We start from the raw sequence: 26,541 nt of genomic DNA, 5'->3' as shown, positions 1-26,541 counted from the left end.
TGCATGCTGAATGTCTTTTTTCAGCCCCCGTGAGTATGGGGGCTGGTGAGATGGCTAGGTGGTTTTAAAGGCACTTGGTGCTCTTGTAAATAACCTACTTTTGATTCCCAGCACTCACATCAGATCATTGGACAGCTCTCAACTGCTTGTGACTCCAGCTGAGGGGATCTGACTCTTCTGGCAACTGCTCACATGTGTTGTACATACAGATAAAAAGCCACACAACTTCTTGGAGCAATGCTCTGGCCTTGTAATCACAGATAATTTCAGTTCGTGGTGACTTATTTGGAGATTATTTTCTTTTGCATTACTTGTATTCTCTTCTGCAACTTAAATAAATCTCCTCCATTCTTGCCTGTAGTTTGAAAAAAAAAAGCCACACAACATATATACATGAAATAAAAAATGAGCTTTGAAGACCAGATTCTTACATTATTACTATAGTGACATAAATTTTCACTTAATGCAAAGTCTTTGAAAAGTTAGCTTTTTGTGAAGATATGGATTATCTTGTAGTAGAAGACTTAGCATTAGATTATTTAAGTAGGTTTTCTATGTAAGAAAAACTTATGTAGACTTAAAATACCTCTGTTAAACAGGAGAAGGAAATTTTAAAGGGAAAGGGTCCCAGGCACTTATCTGGTCACAATTGTGATGGAACTGACATTGTTTGTTGTCTGCAAAGCCCGAAGTTAGTCCGCATTTCAGACACACACACACACACACACACACACACACACACACACACACACGCGCACATGCACACGCACACACACACGCACACATGCACACACACTCTAACAATGCAAAGTTTCTCAGTTTAAAGAAATTATTGTTAATATTTGCAGTACATGGCTTTGCCTGAGTTGAGCAAGTAGTACCACTGAGTAAAACCATACCCCTCCCCCTTTTGTGCTCACAGCAAAAAGCAATGATCAAAGTGACTAGTGCACTTCCTATATAATGCAGTTTCTAGAGGGAGATGCCAATGTCCAGATGTTTAATTTTATGTGCAGCACCTTGTACCGAAAGATGAGGACTTCTAACACTGGAGGCTCTGAGAGTTTTGAGTTTATCAGTTAGTGATATTTACATCCTCTGTTCTGGAAAGAGACTCCTCATTACCTTGAAATATAATGTGGTATCTTCTGGGATGATAGAGGAAGGTATTTCTAGAGTCATTACCCTGAAATCTAAGGAACTATCTCTGAAAAGGAAAGCAAATGCTTTTTATCTTTACAGCCATTAAATGTCTCCTCTTCTCTCCAGAGACTCACTGCCACTACAAGCTTTTATATGTAAATATGTTCTTGGTTTGACTGTTTGAGAGTATGCAGAAATTAAAGAAATCCATAGAAATTTGCCTCAACAGTAATTCCTTCATCTAGATTCAAACCACTCATGTCTAACCCGTGGTTTGGACTTTAGCTCATACACTTATAAACTACTTATTACTTTATTATTTTATTTGTTTTGGTGAGCCCCTTAGGACTTAGAAAGGTGTGGTTACAAGTATTCCATTTGATATTATGACTTGGACAACTGGAAGAAGAGGTTCACCAGTGTCATAGGAAGGAGGGAGAGGAAGCTTAATGCAAGGTCATACTCTAAAGTGCCTCCATGGAACCCTTGTGAAGCATGCCTTGGCCCTGGGTGATCAATTGCCTCCTTTGTGCCTTGTAGTGTAATGATACCTAGTATAGCATGCATTATTATCACAGTGGCTCACATACTATGTCTCAATTCTCTTTTATCTGTCATTCTTTTATTTTGCTTTCATGCCCCTATATGAAGCATTTCCCTCTTGATTTTGGCTTTGGAATTTGGATTCTAGAGACTTATGGCTAAAACAGAAGTGTTTTGCAATTTTAAGATCACTCCCGTAAGTATGGCCTTACATGGTCACTGTTTTAAAACAATATTAAAAAAGCAAAGTAACATTCCAAGCATAGTCTATTAAGTAAGCTTATCAATCTCTCATGTAGCAAACTTCTTAAGTGCCAATCTTCTGTCCTTTGGCCTCCTGGCTGCCAATTTAACCATAGAAGTAATCATTTTTGTCTCTTTAGCAGCTTTATTTACTTCAGCGTTCTCTCATATAGGGATTCAGTTTTAAAAACACCAATTTCAGCCAGTGCCTGTTTGCTCCTTATCTAGGGATTAGCATTTCTAAGTGTTTTGGGTTTATTCTTTTTGTTCACCTCATTTACTCATTTTATTTTCTTTCGAATAATAGCTTTCCAATTTTGAAATTTACCCAGATTCATATATACTCACATTCTAAAATTCCCGAATTCTCCAGCACAATCTATGAAATGCTAATGACCATATTTTCAACCACTCAATATAGTACATGTTCTATAATTTCTATAGAAATCCATTTTCCCAAGTGTCTACTTTTGTCTTTTTATCGGTAGTACTTGACTTCTAGGACTGATGTACAAATGCCATCCTGACAATTTCTTCATTTGTCTGTTATTTATTGAATCTTTTATTGATATGTTTTGTTCTCGCTCTATTTCTCTGTCTGTCTATCTGTCTGTTGGTCTGCATAGGCTTGCAGTTGCCCCCAGATTCCAAGAGATCTGGAGCAGGCATTCCAGGCAGCTGTGAGCCTCCCAAAGTGGGCACTGCAGAATGGACTCTAACCCTCTAGAAAAACACCAAGTAGTCTTAGCCACTGAGACATCTGTTCAGCCTTTATTCTTTGAATCTGTTTTTTTCTATTTCTTTGTTTCACCCTTCACTATTTTATGGAGCATATTATATGGCTTTTTGCTTTTAAAATGAAAGGTGACAACACTGAGGCCTTTTGAGACAGGTCAACTGATAGCACTCATTTAGATTCCAGGTTGGAGAGAAAAGTCACTGGGATTTTCTCAAATTACTTTGATTTCTACTAAGCCAGTAAACAGCAGTGTTGAAATATACAGGGTTTAAACATGAAAGTTTGAAGGAAAATATTTATTGCCCAATTGTCCCCGAAGTTTCATGGTCAATGCAGCCTACACATGCTGTGCTAACCTTGGGGTCATAAATGTTATGAACCACATGCTTGCTGCTTTTGATTCTATTAGCTTGGTAGAATGGGTCACGTCAACACTCAAGGGTCTGCTCATGGCTTTCTTGCTTTATTTATTGCTGGAGCATTTGTCCGTGGCTAACCACTCTCGCTTGGCAAAAATGTTGTCATCTTCTCTATGTGTTTCACCGATAGATTGGCTGGATAGAGTATTACAGATTTAGAGTAACTTTTCATCAGAGTTTTAGAAGTTTTGTCTGACTCTCTGTTGGCACCCAGTTCTGCCGGTCTGTTGTCTGGTGCCATTCTTATTTTTCTTTATATCACTATGTCAGTTTTCCCTTTTGTTCTCTCACTCAAAGAAATGTATCTTCTCTCTAATCCATTGAGTTATTTTATTTGTGAGAATCCTTCTGTCCCACCTTTCCTCACTACATTCCTAGCAGTGTCAAGGTTAGAAAGAAAGAGATAGATAAGAAACTTTCTGCTTAGATGACAGCTATCAATTACTTACCTTCACCCCCATCAGACAGTTTACTAAAGAATCACCTGGTTTCCCTTTCTCTCATTGTTTCTTCAATCAGAAATGAATGAAGGCATAAGTGTCTCTGTCCCACCTAGCCTTGCTGTCTGGAAGGATCTCTCCCCTCTAAGCCCTTGCAGCTGCTTATAGGATAATCATTCAGAGGCTTATATTAATTACAAACTGTTTGGTTTATGGCTCAGGCTTCTTGATAGCTAGCTCTTACAACTTAACTCACCCCACTCCTATTAATCTATGTTTTGCCATGTAGCTTCATGGAGGCATTACCTGTTCTTTTACATCTTGCTTCCCCTGGCGGCAGCTCAGAGCACCTGCCTGACTCCACCCTTCTTTTCTCTGCCTCTTTGCTTGAATTTTCCACCTGGCTCTATCCTGCCCTGCCATAGGCCAATGAAGATTTATTTATTAACCAATGGGAGCAACATATTCACAGCATACAGAAAGACATCCGACAGCACAGAACCATAGAATTTAGAGCAGATTTATGTGCCAGTTGATAGGAAGAACATGTTAATGATGAAGTCCAGAGAAGACTCAATGTAAAGCATAGGAATGACAGACTGGTGGTGAGCAATGGAACTGTATAAACTTTACAACTGTGCATGTGGAGGCCAGAGGTTAGCCATGGATGTTGTTCCTGAGGATCTCTGGTGGTTTGAGTGAGAATCACCACAGGATTACATATTTGAAGCTTGGTCTCCAGTTGGTGGAACTGTTTAGGAAGGATTAGGAGGTATGGCCTTGTTGGTGGAAGTATGTCATTGGGAGTGGGCTTTGAGATTTCAAAGCCCAAGCCTTTCTTAGTTAGCTCTCTCTCTCTCTCTCTCTCTCTCTCTCTCTCTCTCTCTCTCTCTCTCTCTCTCTCTCTCTCTCTCTCAGCTTCCTGCTGATGGATCAGACGTTAGCTCTCAGCTACTTCTCCAATACCGTACAGGCCTGCCTGGTATCATGATCCCCACCTTGACAGTCATGGACTCATCCTCTGAAACTATAAGGTCCAATAAATTCCATCTTCTTTAAGTCACCCTAGTCATGGTGTATTTCTTCGCAGCATTAAGAAAAGCAACTAATTCAGGAGCCATTCAACTTTTTCTTTCTCGTTTTTTGTTATTTTTATTTAGACAGGGTTTCTCCCTGGGGCCTGGGATTGTCTGATTGCACTGGGCTGGCTGGCCAGTGAACACCATGTATCTACCTCTCTGACTCCCCAGAAATGGAATAAAAACACATGCCACCATGCATGATTTTTATGTGGGTGTCAGGAATCAAACACAGGTCCTCATACCAGCACCACAAGTACTTCACAAACTGAACTGTTTTCCCAGTGCTCCCAAATGCAAATTTATAAACATTATAAATGTGGAAATAACAATAAGCATCAGTAGATTGGAGCAAAAATATAAGACTTCCCATTTCTCTACCTTTATTCTATAAAGGAAGAAGTGGCCAAGTCTCAGTGTAGTAACTAAAGAAATAATAGATGGGGTATATTTATCAAAATTTAAATCTAACTTTCAAGGTGATTTGAAATCAACAACAGCATCAAAATGACAACAAAGGATGGTAAGCAGTAGGAAAGTAGAAAGTTTCATTCAGGTTTTTATGGAAGTACAAGTATACTGTCACTATGGGAAGAAGTATGGTGTTATATCAAGATGCTAAATACACACACCATGTGATCTACCTATCCCAACCCTGGGTACATATGGAGAGGATGGAGGGATACTTTCCTACATCTATGATATTGCTACACTGTTCACAACAGCTAAAAAAAAATGCAACCAGCCTACATGCACACCAAGAAGTGAATGGATAAAAATATATACATATGCCCACTGTGAGTCATTCAGTTATTTGGCAAGTGAGCCCAGGATGTACAAGATAGCAGATCAAGCCAGAGACAGCAAACTCAGAAAGCAGTGTTCTTTCATGGTCCTGCTCCCAGGTTTCTGCTTTGAAACCTCCCGCAGCTGGTAAGCCAAATAAATCCTTTCCTTAAGCAAGTTGGCATTGATCAGTGTTTTATCTCAGCAACAGAAATCAAACAGAAACCTATTGCTTTGTCAGCTTATTTAAGAAAAACAATGAGAAATAAAATTTAAGTTCGCTAAAATGAATGAATCAGTCATTATCCACTGTAAAATCGTAATCCTCAAATTCTTTTGGGTGAGCACAATTCTTTGTTATTAATGTTTGCTACAACATCTCCATCATTTCAGGAAAGAGGCATCAATTGCTTGGCATTTCCATCACTGTAACTCCTTTGAATAAAAGAGCCATGTAGTTGGTGAGAGCAGGAGACACTGGAGAAGACAAATTAGCTACAGCAGTTGCAAATTTTCATAATTTTGCTGGAGAGGGGATATAATTTTCATCAAATTTTGCCACTCATTCATTTACTTTCAGGGATCAGTATTCAATTGATTTAACATTATTCTTAGGTTTTCATTGGTATGTGGAACTTTCTTTGGCAGTTTGGACACAAAGGAGCTTAACTTTATCTACTACACATTTACTAATTCTAGTTGATGTATTTTGTAAAATGGCACCCTTTTAGTTACCTTCAGTATTTTAAGATAAAGAAAAGGATCCATGGGATGATCCATTAACCTCAGAGGGTAGGGGATAAAATAGAAATGTCAACCAAATATAAATTATCTTATCATTCTTTTCTGGTGTTCTCACTAGCCAGTCATGGGATTAGTGTCAAACTTACTCATGCTGTGGATACAAGTTTATTTATTTCCTGAACAAATTTAGGGCAGAATTTACAGAATTTCAAAGTTTCAAGGGACCTGAGCAGTTGAGTGGCTTGCTCAGTCTGTTAGTGACAGAGGAAGAAAGCAGTTGGTATTATTGGAGTAATATTGGAGTGATCAATAGCTTTCTTCCCTTAAAACCACATTTCTCAAATTTTTTTGTCTGATATTCTTAGGAGGATCATTAGATAGTTTTTCAACTGAAGTAAAAGGTAGAAATATGCACTTAAGTATTCTCCTCTTCATCTTCCCCCTAGGATGTTCATGATTTTAGGGTTGCTTTTGTTAAAGCTATTTAGTGATCATCTGAAACCACAGAATATTTATATTATATTGTGTAGTCAGAAGTTTTCCTGTGTTCCACCTGCTCCAGCAGCCGCTCAGACACAAGTAAACACACAGAGGCTTGTATTATTTACAAACTGTACAGTCTATGGCAGGCCTCTTGCTACCTAGCTCTTATATCTTAAACTAACCTATCACTATTTGGCTTTACCTGTGTCCCATTACAAACTGCTCCTTGGGCAGCTGGTGTCTCTTCTCTGCTTCTCCTGGGGCTGTAACCCACGACCCTGAGATTAAGAGTCTCATGCTCTACCAACTGAACTGTCTGGGCCTTACTCATTCCTTTGGGCTTAGGTAATCACAGAGACTAAATCCAGGTACTCCTGTCCATGGGCTTGGATCAGCAATAGTCAGGAATGAGGACTCAGCCCACCTCCCCTAGGAGGCAGAGGGAAGGGTTCTAAGTGGTTGTCAAGCATGGTCTTCCCTGTCTGTAACATGGTGGTATCCAGGAGGCTGGTCCTGCATCTGGAAGAGGACCATGAGGAGCACCACTATGAGAAGGAAGAGGATGGAGCCACAGACAGCCAAGGTCACAATCACCTCTGTGTCGACAGTATCACTTGTTAGCTGGCACTCCTTCTGCCGGTCCTTGGGTTTGACAGGTTCTGTGAGGTGAAGGAAGTCCTGTAGTGGGCAACGGTGAAGACATACAGGCAGGATCAGAGGCCAGGATGCCTTCTTACTGTCATTCTGAAAGTACACCTCAAGTGAGAAATTCCCATTGTCTTCCTGATACAAACAATTGGGATTATGGGAGTAATATTGGAGTGCCCAATAGCTTTCTTTCCTTAACACCACATTTCTCAAATTTTTTTGTCTGATATTCTTAGGAGAATCATTAGTTAGTTTTTCAACTGAAGTGAAAGATAGAAATATGCATTTAAGAAGTACCCTCCTCTTCATCCCCCCCCCAGGATGTTTATCACTTTAGCGTTGTTTGTGGTGATATTTTATTTGTGCTGAAATGTGATATTTTATTTGTATGCTAATAAATAAAGTTTGCCTGGAGATCAGAGGTCACGTAGCCAGCCATAAACAGAAGTCAGGCAGTGGTAGCACGTGCCCTTAATCCGATTACATGGCAGGCAGAGTCTCTTTGTGGTCGAGGACACAGCCAAGGGTGGTGACACATGCTTTTAATTCCAGTACCAACCATAGAGACCTGGAGGTCTGTATAGACAGGCAGTGATGAGGAAGTGATGTGGCTGGGCTTAAAGCCAATGAGAAGGCAGAACAGGAAGGCAATAAAAGTGAAGGTTAGACAGGAAGAGGGTCTCTCATTGGGGAAGCTACTGTGTGGTGGTAAGCTAAGGGTAGTCGTGGCTATTCCCTATTTCTCTGATCTCTTCGGCTATTACCCCTGTGTTTGGCTCAGTGTTTCTTATTTAATAAGATGGTTTAGAAATTCGTCTACAGTTGTTTCTGTTAAAGCTATTTACTGATCATCTGAAATCACAGAATATTTTTATTATATCATTTGAAGCTTGATAAATGATGGTGAGGTCATTTCTGTCCCTGCTCTTCCACAAAGAAGTCAGGTACAACCTGGCATCCATGCACTTCATGTTCAACCTCTTGAAAGTTGAAAACAACAGTTACTGTCAAAATAGTAAGACAAATTGGTAATTTCATGTCACTGCTGTAGACTACCCTTTGTGAAAACTGTGATGATCTATGGCAGTCATCACTGAAGTTCTGGTTACAGAAAAGGAACTCAAGGTCCTTTCCTCTGGGCAGTGATATCCAATCAGCAAAGGGAATGTCTATGTATCCCATCTTTTATATTTTTTCTTCATCTGCATTGTAAAGCTTTATGAACCCATGCTGTAATACAACAGTGTAGTTCACAGTCTATTGGTGTTGCTGTGATCAGTCTTCTGAGACGCGATTCTGCAGGTAATGGGCTGTTTCAGTTCTGCTTGGGGTGTCATCGGTTTCTCCACTCCAGCAGCAGCTGCATTTTATTGTTGTCATTTGAAGCAGTAAAAAGGGAGAACACTGATATTCCTTTTGGTATTCCTCTCCAATAAGTAATTGGGATAAGTGAAAAGAATAGCCTGATGTTTTCAACAACAACAGCAAAGCTGATAGCATTTTAGCACGTTTTTGTAAATTGTGAGCATATTCACAAATCGGGCATTTTTCAGAAACTAACCACAATCTGAATGTTATTTGTCAGTTGAGTTTATTTTTGGTAAATTAATTTTCAAAAACAAAACAAGCAGATGTCTCTGTAACAAAATGGGAAACAAAGCAGTACAAACAAAGCTGTTTAGATTGGGAGAAGATGTAAGGTTATCTAATTCAGAGTTGACAACTATCACCTCTCTGTCACTTTTGTCATTTGTGTGCTTTTATAAATAAAGTTTTACCATCATACAGCTATTTCCATCCATATGTGTCTTGTCTATTCACATATAGGTTATATGAGTAGAGGGGATTAGTTGTGACATATACCATATGCATCCCAAAGTCTAAAACATGAATGATTTAACCATTTAATAAAAGACCCTTCATCTAAAGCAAGGATTTATAGCCTTTATAGAAGTTTTCTGAAAGCTTTTGAAAAACATGTAGATACCTGGACTTCAGGGTTTATTTCAGCTGAGCTGAATAGGACACAGAGATTCCTAGATAATTTGATTGTACAAGAACTAAAAGTCACCATCAAAATTCTACAATACATTTGATTACCCACAAAGTGCATTACTTTTTTATCAAGGGGAAAGGCCAGTGAGAGAGAGTCAAACTTGTCACATCAGACAAGACCTCAGCTTAAAAACCAATGCATGTAACAACAAAAATGGCTTCCATCTTTCCTTGTTTGGCTAAATGAATGAGCTGCCATGACTTGAAATGATTCTGCAGAATCTAAAATCCTTGTAAAATTTATTTATTGTGTTTTAGAGGAAGGAAAGATCACTTGGAGTTGAGGTTTCAGAATATACATCACAAATAACTACTTTGAACTGTGCCTGAGTGCTTTAAGCATGGGTATGAATGAATCTTTCAGGTAAAGACCATGCAGTGATCACCTTCTGGAAATTATAATTTTCTCTACAAGTCTGTCGTCTGGGTTTAAGAACAGTGGTTTATCTTTTGTACCTTGTTTTATTCCTTCATCTCATGAAAAATCTGTGATTCAGCTCCTACCAGCACTGTCCAGAGCTGAGTGCAGTGTAGTGAACAATTTCGACCTGGTTAATGTTCTTAGGGAGCTTCTCAAGTAGTGACCATATAACATATATAATTACTCTCTAGTAAGAAGGTATAGGGTGTCCATAGGTTGTAAAAGAGAACTAATTACCTTACTCAGCCTTATATACTCTCAATGTCTTTTCAAACTGAATATATCATATTTGGGGAAAATTAGAAAGGTTAGTATGGATTAGAAAAATGATAAGAAACATTAATGCTAGAAATGATAACTTAGAATGAGTAGCATGTAGTACAAGATAGATGGCATGGTGGATAGAGAGAATGACGAGGAATAAGATTTGAAGATATTTTCATACCATCCTGAGGGACGTGGATTTCCATAAGATATTGGAAAGTCCTAAAGGAATTTTGAATTTTGTATGGCATGATCAGTAGAAAATTTTATATTGATATGTGGGGAAACAATTCAAGATGAAACAAGCCTTGGAATAAGAGGTCCAGTTTTATGTCTGGAACACAATCTTAGAGGCTGTCCAAAAGAAGTAATCCAGTGAGAGGAGGAAAAAAAAACCCATGAGTTTCCAAGCTAGTTTAAAGGTACAATAGGTACACACCTAAGAGACAGCTTGTATATTGGCTGTAAAGAGAGAACTTGGGATGACGGAAAGACTGGCTTTGCCTTGGGCAGGGTAAAGCATTTAGACTGTTAAGACATTGACCTATAGCATTTACCACTAGAGTTTTATATATTTCTTGCCTCAATTCTGCTACTAAAATACCATAAAACGTCTCTAGCTCTACTGAGACCACCAATACAAAGTCAATTTGCTTCATGACCCTTGAGGAGAGGGCTGATTTTGAGGATTTCATTTTGTAAATGTCTGTGGGCTCACACTGAAATGAGCTGTGACACATTCAAAACCATTTTAATACTGTAAAACGTTGAAGGCAAGGGCATTTGCATACTTCTGTCTGGCAGTCTCAGACAGGAACTCCTTTTACCTTAAAGGTCCATTCATCCTTCCAGTGATCACATTTAATGTATGACTCATATTCATTCGACTGCTATACTTGGAGCATTTAAAGGAACCATGGGCCATTTACTTCCTTTAGAGATTGTTAGCAATGCTATCTTGGGGATTTATGCTTCCTTTACCATGTTTCGTGAACTGTGAGGTGGGTCTTTGCTATTCATTTATCCTAGTCTGGGAAAAGCAAAAGCAGAAATAAGAGGAAAAAATGGTGAGTAGAGCAATGTTTGTATTTATCGCTTGCACATTGAGCAAAGCACTATTCTGCATTCAAATGATAAATATTCAGCAACTTGTGTATCAGCTATAGAATTACCCAGTGAAAAGAATAGGTTTTATCTGCATTCATATAGATGCCTGGGCAGTCATACATCATCTTTATTGAAAATAGCACATGGCTAGTTATGAAAGCAGCATGTTCTTGTGCTGTCATGCTATGCTAACTTGAAGCTCTCGGACTCTATACATTGTAAAAATTTCTTTCTCATATTCATAGACAAACATCAAATGCATCTGGATAAGGGGATGGAAACAAGCTTAAATTAGCTAACCTATTTTAAAAATGTAATTTCTTCCTTCCTGTGCTATATTTTTTCTACTAAACTGGAAAGCCCCCAGTAATATCACAAATTACTTCCTCTCCATATGTTAATTTCTTTCTTACTTTTCCAAGCAGAGTATGTTTGATCTGTACTTAAAGTTTTCACTGTATTACCTTTTCTACCCACTCTTACTCTGAACTGTCTAAAAGCCATGTTTTCTTAGGTATCTTATGTAAATGATGATCCATTTTTTTCTATCACTTTATATTGTCCCTTTGCTCATCTCCAAATCTGTCCTTCTTGCAGAATTGTTGCTTTTTGGGAAGGTTTTGATCTACCCAAGATTTTATATATAACTCTAGAAATACTTTTCTTTCCTGCAGCTAAGTCTCATGTAATCTAGTTCACATATCATCTCTGTATTTCTGTGTGCAAAAATATGCAAAACAAACAATCATTCTCCTAGATTGTTCAGAGAAAAATCCACGGCACTTCTTATTTTGAGAATAATTAAGGGACAAACATATCTGCTAACTAAGAACACAACAGAGAATGCTCAAGGGAGTTACTGGAAATATTTATATTGAAAATGACGTGTGAAGAAAATAAGGGATGGATAGAATTAGAATAGAAAGGGAGAAATAGGAAAGACCTAGGGAATGGGGACAATATGACAGCTATTTCCAAGAAAGAAACTGACTTGAAACTGGGCATGGTGGCTAATGCCTTTAATCCCAGTATTTGGTAGGCAGAGGCAGGTGGATCTCTATGTTTGAGGCTAGCTAGTTCTACAGAATGAGTTCCAGGAAGACAGGGCTACACAAAGAAACCCTGTCTTGAAAACCAAAAGCCAAAACCAACCAAACAAACAAAAGGAACTGACCTGAATAAACAGGGTAGGAGATGGTTAGAGTCATTGCTTGGTACAGTCATATTTATGGACCATGAAGAAGTCTGGCTTTCTGAACTCAGGAAAGGGTTTGTCTTTGACAACTGTGACTGATGCTGGATAAAATAGCACAGTATTTTGTGAATTTTAAGTTTTATTTGTCTTGCTCATTTTAGTCAAGGTCGTGGACCTTGGTACCAAGCAAGAACTGACTTTAGTTTTCTCTCCTTTATTTAACTTGCATTAGTTACTTTATACTATGTTCTGTTCTTTAATAACGTAGCAGAGGACTTAGTTTAAGAGATATAATTTTATTCTGTTGCTAAGCACCTCTGGTACTTGAATAGTTACTACTTCCAATGTACATGACCTCCCTCTAACTTTTTCTTTTAATCTTGTGTATTATAAATGTCCAAAAGAGAAATAATAAATTAATGATGAAAATGTAGCACATTGTACACTGAGGTACTATTAGACTCCAGTAAAGATGTACAATTCATTTGTGACCACACTGAAAAACCAGGAAGAATTTTGCTAAGTGAAATGAGGTAGACACACGTGGAACAGTAAATTCAGCATGAACTCAAATGTGGAATCTGAGAGGTAAGCCCTGAAAAACAAAGAGTAGGGTGGTGTTTAGAGGGATGCAGGATGAGGGAGGATGGAGGAGGCAGTGCACATATGACATAAAATTTCAGTTAGGTAAAAGGAGCCTGTAGTTCACTGTGGAGCCTATAAAATGATGCGCCGAATTCATACAGATTGCCGAGAGCAGATAGCAACTTCTCACAATATATATATGAAGCACTGACTGTATTAGTCCACTTGATTTAGTCATTCCACAATGAATATATTTCAAACATCATGTTGTAAGCATAAGGACTTACAGTTATTTTAACAAAAATGAATGGAAAAGGACATATAAACTGCATATAATGTGACCAAAACCTACAGATTTTAAGTTTTCGGAAGACATACAAATATTTAAAAAAATCATCTTGCAATTGATAAATGTAATGTTTTGTCAGTTATTTGATGTGAGATAGAAGGCTCTAAGTTTAGGTAATTTGGAAGCAAAAACATAGCATGAGGTTAGTCTACCTGCTATTTAGGGAGCAGACCCTGATTTTATTATTTATTTATTTATTTATTTATTTATATATTTATTTATCTATCTACTTATTTATTTCCCACTCCTCACCATGTATGATCTAACAGCTCTTTTACCCTTTTTGGTTTATCCATTACTCATTTCCATCTCAAATTCCACTTTGATGCAAAATATATCTAATAACTCCCTAAAGCAGTCTTTCCATAACTAACCTATGCTGCACAAATAATCCAGACTGTCAACTTTGTAAGGATTTGTCTATTGCTGTTTTAGGTGTATTAATGTTTTGCCTGCATATATGTCTATGTACCAAATATATACCTGAAGTCCTCAGAGGTCAGATGAGAATATCAAATTCCCTGAAATTAGAGTTACAGACAGTTGTGAGACATTATAAAGATGCTAGGAATTGAACTTGGGTCCTCGGCAAGAATAAGTGCTCTTAACTAATAAGCCATCTCACCAGCCTCCAGATTATTATTTTCCTTAATTATTCTCAGAACAAACACATTTCATGCTAGTGTATGTAAGAAGGAAATACACAAGAGGATAATGGGGTGGTCTTGTTTTGTATTCCCTAGAGTTTGAAGGGTTGGGATGAGACTGCTACTTGAGTTAACATTTTCAGGGAAAGTATCTTTGGGGATGTGATGAATGCACATATGATACCTTAACACAAACAGGACTGATGATGAAAGGAACCAACTATATTGACATTGGGGAAGAATGAAAAGTAGGTCCTATGAATGTAAAGACTCAGGTAGGGAAGAGCTTGATGTGCCCAGGAGAGAGAAGTAAGGAAATTGTACCTGGAATTCATGGAAATAAAGATTTAAGAATGTTTGACTATAAGATAAATAAAGGGTAAAATTTAAAACATGTTATATTTATATTCAAGATTTCTATGAAAGACCCTATTTTCAATATACCCTATTTAATTCAAGTTTCCTAACCTATCTTGATGTGCTTTGGCATTCCTGTTTAATTTTGGGTTTGAGATTGTTAAGGATTAACTGGAGTTATACGTTCTGAAAGAGTTGATCAATTTCTAACCCGTGGTATGATTTTGGCTTGAAGCAAATTTATCACTTACCAAAAATCAAAGCAAATTTTTATTCCTTTTTAATATTTAAAATGTGATAAAAACTTGTCTTCATTATTACATATTCCAGGAGGTGTAGGCTGTTGTAGGTAGGCAATACTAAATGGAGGAAATGCTAATAAAATTTAGCCATGGGTTCATTTTATGGGAATATAAAATAGATGAGAGATTTGTTTCATTTTTCAGCATAGGCTGGTGAATTTTGTAGCTTTTAGATGTGAATTTGAACTCCGGATATTTTCTTTACTGACTTGTGTTAACTTAGACAAATTTAAAAATCTTATGCCCTCATTCCCTTCTTCCATAAAATGAAAGATCATTCAATGAGTGGCTTATAAGGAATTAAGGAGGTGAGCTCTGTGGAAGGATTCTGCTAGTTACTCAGCCCACACTGTATTTATGACATACTTGTGTGCGTAGATTTCAACATAAGCACCCACTCACTATTTTCTTTTTCTATACTTTTTAAAGGGCTTCTTATGATCTGGACAAGACACATTCTTTTTTTTATTTTTTCTTTATTAAGAATTTTAAAATTCATTTTACATACCAACCACAGATCCCCCCTCTCTTCTCTCCTCCTGCCCTCCAGCTTTCCCCTCCAACCCACCTCCCCATTCCCACTTCCTCCAAGGAGGCCTCCTCTGGGGAGTCAGGATAACCTGGTACATTCAGTTGAGGAAGGTTCGAGCCCCTCCCCCCACACCAAGGCTGTGCAAGGTGTCCCACCATAGGTAATGGGCTCCAAAAAGTCTGCTCATGATGCACTCTTTTTTTGAAGCAATGGTCAGAGATGGGGATTTCTGTTGTGATTGGATCACAACAGCTGTGTGTGCCAGTCAATGGATTAGCACCATCATTGATTCAAACTCTGAGGAGACTATTGGGTAGGGTGGAGCTGTGGTAGGCAGGACCTGGGTGGAGATAGAGGTAACTGGGGGTGTGTCTTTGAAGGACATCTTTCTGGGCACCTTTCTCACTTTCGCTTTCTACCTTTCACCTTGCTTTTTAGTGAAGAAAAGCATGTTTCCTCCACCATAGCTTTTCTCCACGATATTTTTTGTTTTCTTTTGCTTTTTATTTTTTTCCCCTCCTTACTATGTGTCTGGCCCCAAAGAAATGGATACATCATACCAAGACATCCTTCCTGAAAATGTGAACCCAAATAAGCCTTTCTTTCTTCTAAATTGTTATTCTCAGGTTTTGTCACAATGGCATGGTTAGCATGCCTCCTAAAGTCTGCAGATGTATTTGCCCACACAACTGGTGTTGAACAACTCCCAAATCACTGACATTTGGATCAGGAAATAGAGGAAAGACTCATCATCAGCTGGTTATTAAGCTGCATATTTCAGAGAATATTCCTACTGTTTTGCTGTATTTCCAGTCCTATCTTGGAAGTTTAGCTCTTCTATAGGATGCCTGGGGTAGTTTTTGCTACTGAAGTTCACAATTAAAGAGATTCTTTGAAATGTTCTCTCTGGTTCTCTTGGCTATAGAAAGCCTTGAGATGGAAGCCCAGAAGGCGTCTCGTTATCATGGCTCTTTTGAATGTGAGAATCTTCTCTAGCACCCATTATTTCCTACTCCCTCCTGTTCTTCGCTGTGCAGAAACTGGCTAAAGCCTTAAGATGGCCCTAGAGGGAATACTAATAGCAGTGTTCTCTAGACACAGTCTTTGTCTCGGAGAACTTAGATTCTGTCAAGGTTCTAACTCTGCTGATTCTTCTCTTTTCTTTTAAAAAATTTATTATTCTCTCATACAATATATCCCGACAGCAGCATCCCCTCTCTTTCCTCCTCCCCATGCTCCCACACCTCCCTCCTTTCCAGATACTGTTACCTGGTTTTCCTTCAGAAAAGAGCCGGCCTCCTGGTGATATCAATCGACCACTGCATAAAAGCATGCAATAAGACTGGGCATAGCGCCTCATATTAAGTCTGGATGAGGCAACCAGTAGGAGGAAAAAGGTCCCTGGAACATGCAAAAGAGTCAGAGACAGCCCCAATCCCATTGTTAGGAGTCCAACAAAAACCCCAAGCAAAACAACCACAGCATGCTTGCAGAGGGCCTATCGCAGACACATACATGCATCATGGTTTCCATTGCAGCCTCTATGAGCCCCTGGGAACCCTGCTTAGCTGAATCGGTAGCTGGACTGTGTTCTCTTGGTGTCCATGATCCATCCCTCTGGCTCCTACAACCCTTCCTTCCCCTCTTCTGTGGGGTTCTCTGAGCTCTGCCTGTTTGGCCATGGGTCTCCATATCTCTCATCAGCTGCTGGAAGAAGCCTCTCTGATGAAGATTGGGATAGGCACAGATCTTATGAGCATAGTAGATTATTACATGGCCAGGATACAGAAGCTAGATAGCTTAGACACAAAGGGTAGAACAAAATATGACTGACAATAGCAACAACAAAACCCCACAAAAGCCAAAGAAATGATTCCTAAAGATGTTCTGCTGTACTCATAGGATTGGTGCTGATTATTTTCAAAGGATCTTTAATTTGAGATAAAGGAAGGTACAAGTGAATACATTTTCCTCCTGAAAAAATAAGTATAACAATTCAATGAAATTAAATGGAAACTTGGAGAAGACTAAAATACAGGGACATGATGTCATTCTCAAGACTACAGAATGGCCCCACCTTTAGTTTGTATTACTAGGTCTGCAGTTGGACTTGATTACTTTAAGTATGTTAAATTTGATTTTGACTAAATATAACTTTAGTACCTTCCTCTGTAACCTATGATAACCTCAAGCTCAATATGTAACCCAGGTGATGCTCCTGCGTTAGCTGTCCCAGAGCTCATAGGCATACACCAATACCATTAGTGCTGGGAGGTGTTTGGATTCCTATTAGCATCTTCAAAGTATTTGTAAGCACTTGATCTTCAGTGGTGCCTTGCTTTAAACAATAATGCAAACTGCCTCAGCATTTTTAATATTTACCAGAGGAGCAAACTTCATTCCATGTGAGCAGATGAGACGTTAACCAGTGCACATGACTAATTGTTGGAAGTCCCAGAGCTCATAGCCCATGAATAGCAGTGTGTCTTCCTTGGGAACTAAGGGAAAAGGCAGAGGCAAAGTGAAGTCATAATGTAGCTGGAGTCACTTTCCATGTGAACTTGAGAATAATAATAAGAGGATAGAGAGTGATGGGTAACAGGTTTGAAAAACACACGCAAGAAACTGTCAATAATTCATTCAAAACAAATAACCTTGCTTTTAGCTGGTGCTGAGATCGAGCACTGGGCTAGACATGCATGCAAGACAAGCATCTACCAGCAGACCTAACCCTCCAAATATTTTAGATAAGCTGGTGTTCTTGGGAAAGTTCTCATCACTCCTTATATCTTCCAGCAGTGTGAGGGAGTTGCCCATTCTTAGTGAATTCTTCCTTCTTAAAATCACATAGCTTGTCTTTGTAATCTCAATTGTCTTATCACCATGGTGATGAGAAGGAAGTTGTGTACAGATTTACTTGCACATTCTCCAGCTTCCTGCGATGAGTGTAAATGGGCTGAGAACACCTCATCACCACTTTTTTCCCCCCAAGCTTGCTAGAAACTTATGTGGAAATGCATAAGCTGCGTGTCTAATAATAATATCCTGGAGATATATAACACCTATAAATATATTAGTTGTTATGTTTATAACACCCAATAATACCCTGGAGAATAGAACACCTATAAAGTGAAAACGCATAGCAGAGGAAAAAGATACCTTCATCAGTCTTGCGGCCCTGTAAGCATCTAGCTTCCTGATATCCTTGTGAAGTGTACAGACTATCCCTGAGGTTTGGACATATGATACCTGTTAAATTCACAAAATCATCCAACTCATAGCTCTCTACTAATGATGAGTTTGTACTCTTAACACGTCAGATAAAGTCCTCACCTTTAATAGAATCAATGGCTGTAAGAGATCAATACAATGGAAAACTGATTTTGTTGTCATGGCAATTTCTCTAGTCACTGATTAAAAATTGAGAATGAAAGCTATCTTAACTATTTCCAAAGAACACCAGTAAGCCATGGGAATGCCAGAGTGGGGAATTTGTAACTCAGATTGCTCAGCTGTGGGCCTCGAGGAAGGCAGTTTTCTTGCTTACTGCTTGTCATCACATTCCTGCCAGCCTTCACCCCCAGCATCAAATGGGTTCGGGTCAATCTTTCAGTTCCTGTCTAATAGAATTTCTATGTCTCCCTCATAGATCGTGTAGCTCCTGAATGCCAAATTTTCCATTTGTGCTGTAATTCCAAATAAAATGGGGTGCTTAGAAGTGCTTAAACTTTGACTCAGAATCAGGTACATTAGTTTTCAGCCTTTATGTGGGTCCCTGATCCTGTATTCACTAACGCATTCAGTTTCTTTTCAAAAAATACATTTTAAAAATTTGTATGTATGTGTTTGAACTTGTGTATGATCCTGTCCACATGCACGAGAAAGAGTCAGATCCCTTGAAGTCAGAGTTACAGTTGATCATGAGCTTCCCAATGTGGGTACTGGAAATCAAACTTAGGTCTTCTGTCAGAGCAGCAAGCACTCCTAACTGTTGAGCCATGTTTTTTCTCAGTAGATCCACTTCTCATCTGCTCATGATGGTTCTCTCTATGCATGTTCTCCCTTCATTGAATTATACATAGATCCTCTTATGTCATATTTAAACATCTCATTGTGTTCTACACAAAATATAATTTTGGGACTCAGAAAAGTTTAAAATGTAGTTGCTGCTCATCAGATTTAACTATATATCTATTCACAAACACATGCAACAATAATTGTTATATATTATATATGAGTATATCTACCTATCTATTTGTCTATACAGCAATAATAATTAAAGATGCCATGAAGGAATTGGAAGAGGTTGGAAGGAGAAACTGGAGTAGAGAGATGGTGTAATTGTATTTTAATTAAATTAAAAAATAAATTTACTTGTATTATCTTTCAACATGAGTCTATGCATTAAAAAACCTCTTGCATCATTTAGTCTATTTATATACTAAGTGTTCATAATCTAGCACTTTGAAATAAGTACTATTAGTCTTGATTGTCACTCTCTAAATTATGTTTTTATAGTAATACATCAGGAGTTCAGAATATGTTTTAGAGACATACTGAAGTTGTGACTTCATTGTTAAAATTTGAGCAGTGATTGTTAGAATAGATTCTAGGGCAGCTTCTTCATTGAGCTCCTGTGGTGGTAGGTCACAGGAGGCTAGTGGAAAGACTAAAGTTTGAGATGATTAAACTGCTGACATTCTGATAGTGTTACCCCATTCCTACTGTATTTTCTACTGTTAATGGAAGAGTGGTCTTCCTATGTCTTTGCTAATAGTTTACCTGTGAAGAAATGGCTTCATAGGTTTTCACTGACTACATTTCTATATTTAATTTTTGATTGAAGTATGACAGAAAGCTCAATAAAAGTAGTACTTTACTGTAGTTCATGTTTACCACAGAAAATACCTTTAAAGACCACCCATACTTCACTGAACCTCTGTACCCTGTTTTAAAAATCACAACCACATCTGCCCAGTTCCATCCCAGAACAGTGAGGTAGCATCAGGGACCTTCCTCTGGCTTCAGTAGCTTCTCTGATCTTCCATCTTGGAAGCAGTGCAAATGACAGATGACAACTGTTAACAGGCTTCAGAAGAGATGAAATATTTGAGGGAAATGAGGTAATATTTGTTGACTGCTGTGTGACAATTTCAGTTCACACTAATGGCATGGCTTCTTAGAAATCACTCTCTGCTTTCAAAGAAAGGGACTGTGTACCATGTCTTACAGAGTACTTCATGGGTGGTTGGAGGAGCAGATCATCTGATTGCTGTTTTGGTGGCAGATCACTTTTTTTTTTCCTTTTGAGAGTCAAAACAAAATTGGATGTTTATTTTGGGTGTTCACATATAACTTTCCACGTGAAAGCATTGCCTTCTTAATATGAGTAATGAAATAACTAATTTTAAAAAAAGGAAGAGATAATTTGCACTTATGTAGATCAATATAGAAATGTATTGCAGAAATGTATAAACCCCACGCTAAACCCTGTATCAGGAGCTTCAGAAGAATCATCAATGAGGATGTGGATACTGACTGTAATCTCCTGTTTACATTGTTTGCTTGTGGTCTTCTATTTACTGGTATTTTTCACCAGCACTACAAAAATGCCAACATTGTATTCATAGTGTCTAATGTATTTTCCATATTGCATATGCATCGCACCCATACCTGAGCCATCCCAGTAATAAAGACTCTGTGTTCATTCTGCACTAGCTCTCTTTGCTCCACTTCTTGAAAAACTTAGATTTCACAGCAACTAAAATCTCTAGTTGTGTATGTCCCACTAAGGATCAACCTCTACTTTTTAAAAATTAACTTTTCAGGTTGCATACACAGTAACAGGTTTGCAGTCTGACGTCTCCACATACATGCCATTACAGTGTGTTCTCATTTTTTCCATCCTCCACTGACCTCCCTATCACCTGTCTTCAACTAACTCCCTTTCTTAGGTTCCCTTGTGTTTTCCTATCATGTGTACTCAATTGCCTTATTTCCACCTTTGCAAAAAATTTCCTCCTCCCTTCTCAAAATCTCTCTTGTAATTTCATGATCTACTCATGAAAATAAACACATACATCTGCACTTATATATTAGTTGCTTTTCTTGTTGTGATAAAATTTTCTTGTGAAAGCAGTTTAAGATGAGAGGGGTTTACTTTGTTTTGCAGGCCAAGGGCATGTGGTGGGAAATCCCAGTTCTAGGAGGTTGAGGAGGCTGGTTACAATGCATCAGGAAACAGAGAAAGGTGGATACTCAAGCTCATGTAGCCTTGTCTTTTACACAGTGCAAAATGCAAGCCCAGGAAATGGTGCTAATCACTTTCAAGGTGTATCTTCTTGTCTCAGTTAACTCAATCAAGATAATCTTTCACTGTTTGCCCTTAGGCTAGTCTCTTTGACCTATCTAGCTGACAATATTAATCATCACAATATACATACACTTATGCTGTTACGTTTAAGTTCTGTATGTAAGGAGAAATGTTATATTTGTCTTTCTGAGTCGAGCTTATTTCAATTAGTGCAATGATTTCCAGTTGCGTACATTTTTCTAAATGCCATGATTTTATTTTTTCATGGCTAGATCGAATTCCATGAGCCACATTTTATTTATGTATCATCTCGTATGGTCTAATTTCTCATACAGATATTTTCCCTCTTCTGGGACTTCACTTTTTTTTTTAACACCTAACTTGAACGTTCCTCATTGTTCTTGAATTCCTACTTAGATGGCACGTTTAACACTTCTCTTAGGGTCCGTCCTGACTTGTTTTATAGGAAGAGTTTCACTGAAATGTTATCTGGTTTTTAAACTCTCAGGCCACTTAAAACATTCTGTCTCAAATTCTTTTATTGCTGCCTGGTCTCCATTTGTGCATATCTTCTGTGATACTGGATGATCGACTTGGGAGAAATACCCTTTCCCTCCACTCAACTGATTAATAACTGTTGGCTATTTATTACTGAACCTGTAACTGAGTAGAATAGAAAAATCCTTCAGTATTAGCTTATTCTGTGCTTCCATAACAGAACACATGGGACTAATTAATTCATAAGGTTATCTAACTCAGAGTTCTGGAGCCTGGGAATACCCAAATCACAGTACCTGCATTTCACAAGCATCTTCTTGCTAGGCCATCCCATGGAGAAAGGTAGAAGAGGAAAGAATGTATGTGAAGCTGAGTGAGCAAGATGGTACATGTGTTTGCAGTAACTACCCCCCCCATAGGACATTCATTGATTAATGATAGCAGAGCTCTCATGACATAGTCACCTCTTTGTAGACCCCCTCACCTCTGAATACTGTTGAACTGGGAACTGAGTTTCCAACATAGGAACTTTAGAGAACCCATTTCGACCATAGTGTCTTCAAAGTAATTTCCAAATTAATACTCTGAAAAAAAATGACCTTTTCTGGAATATAATACTACTCCTTGAGTATGAAGATTTCTCTTCACACATTTTATTTGATGATCCTCTTGTTATTTCTAGTGGTTGATATATATATATATATATATATATATATATATATATATATATATAAAATATTACACATTATATACTATATATATGTGTGTGTGAATCAAAATTAACATGTAATATTTAGACATCCAATTTTATTGTGAACCTCTTATAATAATGAAATTATACAACCAGTATCTAGTGGTTGTTGCCCATCAACAGAGGATCAATAATGAAAATATGGTGCATATACAAATGAAATATTCTTCAAATATAAAGATAGGTGAAAATATACCCTTTGTAGGAAAACGGTAGGAACATAAGGTTTTCATGTAAAGAGAATCCAAATATTACATGTTTTCTCTAACATGCAAGAATATATATTCTTGTAAAGATGTGGAAGTGGAAGTGAGATTATTTGAGGGAAGGAAATCCAGCAGGAGGGGCCCAAAAGAGGGGAGTTAGACATGAATATAGTAAAAAAAAATACATTGTACTTATGTGTGAAAACGTTATAATGAAATCCATGACTTTGTGCATTTAATGTACATATATTAAAACAAAATTTCTTTGATAATTGGTTGGGCCCACATGAACTGTAACAGAGTAAGCTAAGACTATTTTGTTATATCCATATTTTGAGACTGGTGTACTGTATGATTCAATGGATAGTTCTGTATGACTCAGATGGTTCCACATTTTTAAAAACAGCTTCAATTTTTTATTAAGTACTGTAAGGAGTTGGAGTGAATTTCATAGTTGTTTTGACTTTGAGATGGCTACAGTTCAGATAAAACTGACACAAGGAGACTAACTCCTTCCTGAGAAGATATTCTGGGTTTCATCACTGTACTTTGCTTTTCCAGCTCATCCATTACCATGTTGTGAAATTACTTCACAAGTGACTTATAGTTCAAGGTTATAAGAATCCTGTCTGCTTCCCATGTGCAGTTCTGCATTGTAATTTTTTCCCTTTAGATACAGACACACAATCCAAATAGTTCCAAAACATACCATGACTATCAGGATTCTTCCCTTTCTCCTCCATCTTTGATGCCTCTCTTCCTTTCTCCTTTTTCTCCCTTCGTTACTACTTTCTTGGTGAATAAAATGTCTGCCACAGCCAGCCTTTTAAAGAACATGTCCCCAAGGATCTCTGTGGAGTCAGAGTGGAGGTGGCACTCAGATGTTACCACTGACTGACGTTAATAAAGAACATGATTTTCTTCAGAACAAATTTATTCCCAAGCCCTGTATATGCCTCCCAGGAGCTCACCACTGGCTTGACAGGCAGGTGTCAACTCTGAATAGACACGCATAACCACAAAGTCAGTAAGGATGGAGGCTGCTGTAGTCCAATTCAGGGGATAAGAAAAGAACAGGGAAGATTGTGTCAGCTTCATAACACCTTCCAAGAGAAATCAGTAGGTTAAAAAGAAGGGCTTCTGGAAAAGATTCCACAAAATGGTCTTCACTACTTGTCATTCAACTCCTGTGCCGATCCTTTCAACATAGTGATAGCGAGCATCTTTGACGATTATCCTGAGAGATTCACTTCCTGGATTAAAGTCAGGTAGTGGTATGAATGACTTCAAATTGATTTTTCTGGACGAAGGCTTTTGCAAAAGAGGGAGGAGATATGGCAAATGAGAGACAAGAAATTTGGGGATGGAACGACCCACACAGGTGGGTAAGAAAACAAAGAGTGGCACTGGTATTACATACAAAGACAAAGCCTACCTATTTAAATGCTCCGGGGCCAGAGTGCTCCGTTTACAAATATACTTACAGAATTGCCCAGGGTGAATCAACTTGACAGAGGACACTGCCATTGAACTGTGACAGTGATCCCTTAGAGGAGATGACATGGTGCCTATACACCCTTGAAATTGGCATCGAGGAGAGTAGAGAAAACTGTGAGAAGGTAAGACAGAAGTGCTGTGTCACAAAATGCATCCAAATGAGAGTTAGAGATTTTAGAAAAAAGATCATCAGTACCCAGTAAGGTTATGGGTCAACAAAATAGTACTGAAGACTCACAGAGTCTGCTTTGGGCTTAAGTTTGAACTTACAATTTCCTTTATCTTTATTATTTTTGATGTTGTTGGCTTAAATATAATATATAGCATTCTTTTCAGACTCTGGTCTACACGTGGTGACAATTCCAGAGCTGGCCTGATTCCTACTGAAAATCAAATTAGCAACTTACAATATTTTCCCACAAACTTCTTTTCCTTTCACATATTACTCTGTATGTACTTTTTACAATGTGAAAAATCCCTTTATTTTATTCCTAGTCACTAGTAACTTATGTATTTTTTTTCCAGCTGATGCATGTAACTAATAAAGCATCACACTACATAGAATACAGACAGGGTTCTTTACTGTTCTGATAGTTAAAACTTGAATAGTCAATAATAAAAATGCTGCATGCATTTTTTAGCAGCAGCCTTGAGCACCACACTGCCCTCTGAGTAACTGCATTTCTGACTGTGATCTGATTTGCTTAATGGCAGTTGATGACAAATAATAACAAGAAAATCACTTAGGGCAACCCCTCTTGTGGTTCAATGAGATCATAGGCTCCACTCTTTATAGAATTTATTATAAAAATGGGTATCTGATGTCTATTCTAAAAAATTCTGCAAAAGAAATAATAAATTTTCGCTCAAATGTCTACTAATGACAACACGTACTTGTAAGCCTGGGTTCCCTCTTCTCTGGTCTGTGGATCCATTTAGACATTGTTTTAGTTGTCAGAAGAGTCGATTCTTGCAAGTTTTTCAGCACTGATGCATAATTTTCCATCTACTACTTCCTATAAATCTATTAATTAAAATCCTTTTTTATTATTAACTGATTATAATTGAACAAACTGTAGCAGAAACTTCCCACTAAGGATATTATAGCTTCCTGCTTGAGCTCTAGATGACATGATTCCCCACCCTTTTGGCAGGACCTTGATCCATATTTGGAGAAGGGAATAAAAGTGCCTGTATCTCAGCAACGGGGAGTATTGTGTGCGCTGTCATTCTGATGGGTCTGGAACAGGGGCTGCACGGGTAAGGCTGCCTTTGAACAATCAGGCAGGCAGAATTCCTTTCTGCTCTCCAAAGGCACCTCACTCATTACTGTGAATAATGATTAGAAAATGAGCTTGGAGGGTGGAGAGAGTCTGCAGATCTTTCAAGACTCCTGTTCAGGTTCCTCCTCCATTGTTAAACTTTCCAGTTAATTCCATCCCCCTGTAAGCTCCATGCTCGGAATGCCTGTACCACTTATTACAGTGTTCTCTCATTGTGACTTCTACTAAGGTGCAGTCTCCAACCTGATGTAAGTGTTGCTGTGCTGTGCTACAGTGTTCATTGGGAGTCGGAACACATCCCCCTTTCAACTCTTCTTTTCTCGATTATGGAGTTTATCAAAGGCTAGTCCATAGATTTCAGCCTTGTTGAACAAATAAAATATAACCATTACCAAATGTTTATAAAGAGCTTCAAATTAATGTGATGTCTTAATTAGCACAAAGACCAAATGAGCTGATTATTAACCACCTGATGGAATGGACATTGCATTACAAAGAGCATACTACTCAAACTTGAAGCCTATGAAATAGGTATTGTCAACACAGTAACTTTTTGGTGTTTAGTGTTACTTTTCCTCTTAAGTTTGTTTTCTCTGAAGCCTTTGAAAACAATGATTGACTGTTGTTCAGTGTGCTCAGGAATGTGGCAAAGGAACAAGGCAATGCCCCAAGGAGTGAGATAATATGTACCTGTTTGCTGAGAAAACCCAAACCAATCTAAAACAGGAAAGAGTGAAATTGTAGCTTTACCAACAGACAAAAAGTATCCCATATTGACACACCAGGACAACCTCACAAGGTATCCTCTACTGAATGAGAAATTAGAAAGGAAATTTTCTGTCCTCAAATGGAGGAGCAGTTGAGTACAGTGTTGCTTGCATCTAGTCTGTATACTTATACTCTTTCCCTTCA

This window comes from Peromyscus maniculatus, chromosome 12, assembly GCF_049852395.1.
Source record: "Peromyscus maniculatus bairdii isolate BWxNUB_F1_BW_parent chromosome 12, HU_Pman_BW_mat_3.1, whole genome shotgun sequence".
In the NCBI taxonomy this organism is placed as follows: Eukaryota; Metazoa; Chordata; class Mammalia; order Rodentia; family Cricetidae; genus Peromyscus; species Peromyscus maniculatus.
This window is presented reverse-complemented; position numbering follows the sequence as displayed.